This window comes from Montipora foliosa, chromosome 3 (genome assembly GCF_036669935.1).
Source record: "Montipora foliosa isolate CH-2021 chromosome 3, ASM3666993v2, whole genome shotgun sequence".
In the NCBI taxonomy this organism is placed as follows: domain Eukaryota; kingdom Metazoa; phylum Cnidaria; class Anthozoa; order Scleractinia; family Acroporidae; genus Montipora; species Montipora foliosa.
In genome coordinates, this window is record NC_090871.1 from 56,392,080 (window position 1) to 56,394,579 (window position 2,500).

The window sequence follows — 2,500 nt, forward strand, 5'->3', positions numbered from 1 at the left end:
GCCCCAGGTCAACGTGTCAAATTCAGTTATTAATTTAAAAGCTTGGCCAATTCTTCCCCTCCCCCCCCCCCTTGCGCATGATTAGTACATTAAAGTCACAAACGTGCCATACCTAACCACCCGTTGTTGTTCAATTTAAAAAGCCTGAAGCTCACATCTTGGCCGAGTTTTCTTCTAAACCATAGAGCTGGATGACACGAAACTCTCTTACTCATAAGATCAAACGTTGACAAGTGGTCTTGTGACATTTCCATAGCTGGTCGATCGTGTCACTCTTGTGCCTAATCCTGAGCTTTCTTCCGACTTGATCCTCTCTTAAATAATATCAGTGACTAGAGAAGACGAGGTGTCGAGGCAAAAACAGACTATGGAAATGAGAAGCTCAAGACATCGCGGTGGCAAACATTTAAGTGCAAATCGCATAAATATCACTTACCCAGCATGGTTGCGGGAAACGGGGAATATAGCGCCCACTTCGCATGCGGGAGGTACCGGGATCGACACCCGGATTCTCCACAGATAACCTGTTGTATTGTTCCCGAGCTTAATCATGTCATGTCTGCGAGTCTTTCGTTGGAATGAAGACCATTTTATCAGCTGCCCTACGGCGGAATGAGCTCCACCTGCTGATTTTTCAGGAAACGTGGATTCCTTAATTTCTTAAAACTGTTGGTGTTGACCCAGAAAACACCCGTAATCCATTCTACAAATGAATAAATCGCTTTCAAGGCAAAAGACCTCACAAACAGACAAGCTTTAACGAAAGTGACGAAGTGGTCTTCCGATTGGCCCCTTAGTCATGGCCAACCTTGACTTGTTTGCCTACAGCTGGCCTATGCCAATCAAAACTAAGCGTCCCTGGGTGGGCTTGAACCACCAACCTTTCGGTTAACAGCCGAACGCGCTAACCGATTGCGCCACAGAGACAGATCTGACCACTTGGCCGAGGGAAAGATTCGAGAAAGTTCCACTCAATTTTAAACACGACTCTGCGGTGAGCCTTCTAAATTCCTGCGGCCATTTTTTCTTGTCTTTTTCAGACATGAAAGTAGCAGTGTTGACAAAAAGAACAACCAGTCCAAAACGTGTTGATAACGATCCTTTGATTTCCTTCTACTCATGCCTCTCTTGCTTCGTTATTTCCAACAGTTGTCGAGAAAACAAGCAGCCCGCAACGTCTTTGAAGAAATTTTTATCGTTCTTCTGATTTTCTTCCACTAATGATAACCCTTGAGAGCATTTATTCCGTGCACTTACACTCCAGTATCGCAACGTTCCATTTTGTGACAGCCTGTCGTTGGATCACCGACTCGTTACTTGCGCACTCATCGGTTCGTTCGGTTCGGTTCGTTCGTCTGGGTCTGACCATCGGTACCTGTTAAACGCCAATTGCCTCAACACAACTACTTCACTCACGTGGCGATTAACAAATGAGACCATTCAGACAAAGCACACAACATTACGACCAGTGGAAGGGTTTCCTCTCAACTCACGCTCTAGTAATTTCCAACACAAAGTGCGTGACGGAAGTTTCCATGTAAAGGCCCTGTTGGTCTAGTTGCATGATTCTCGCTTCGGGTGCGAGAGGTCCCGGGTTTCACTCCCGGACAGCCCTGGTTACATACCAAACAATGTTCATAAATCAACAACTTGCGGTCATTATCACGCCTCAACATACGGCACTCTATTCGTTCGCCATCTGAGATCAACATATCAAATTTATTTATTAATTTGGCCAATTCTTCTTACCCTTCCGCATGATTAGTTCATTAAAGCCACAAACGTCTCACACCTGACCTCCCGTTGTTGTTCAAGATAAAAAACTTGAAGCAAGCATAGGATGCTCACATCTTGGTCGAGTTGTCTTCTAAACCATAGAGCTGGATGACACGAAACTCTCTTACTCATAAGATCAAACGTTGACAAGTGGTCTTTTGACATTTCCATAGCTGGTCGATCGTGTCACTCTTGTGCCTAATGCTGAGCTTTCTTCCGACTTGATGCTCTCTTGAATAATACATGTGATTACAGAAGACGAGGTGTCGAGGCAAAAACAGACGATGGAAATGAGAAGCTCAAGACATCGCAGTGGCAAACATTTAAGTGCAAATCGCATAAATATCACTTACCCAACATGGTTCCGGGTAACCGGGAATATAGCGCCCACTTCGCATGCGGGAGGTACCGGGATCGACACCCGGATTCTTTAAAGACAGGATGTTGTATTGTTACCAAGTTTAATAATGTTATGTCTTTCGTTGCAATGAATAGCATTTTATCCGCTGTAAACTTCTAAACAAGATCTCTATTCGTTCAAAGATGGGAACTCCTGTTCACCTGCAGAGTGTGAAATCACTGGAACATTCATGGCAAGTGAGAGAAATGGAGCCCTACGGCGGAATGAGCTCCACCTGCTGATTATTCAGGACACGTGGATTCCTCCATTTTTAAAGCTGTTAGTGTTGACTCGAAAAACGCCCGTATTCCACTCTACAGATGA

At 44.7% G+C, this 2,500-nt stretch overlaps 1 non-coding gene across 1 annotated transcript; it reads right to left on the minus strand.

The window, feature by feature from the left end:
* Positions 1 to 853: 853 nt before the first annotated feature.
* On the minus strand, positions 854 to 927 carry Trnan-guu (transfer RNA asparagine (anticodon GUU)). The gene has a single exon. It is a non-coding gene; the product is annotated as a tRNA-Asn (tRNA).
* Positions 928 to 2,500: the final 1,573 nt, after the last annotated feature.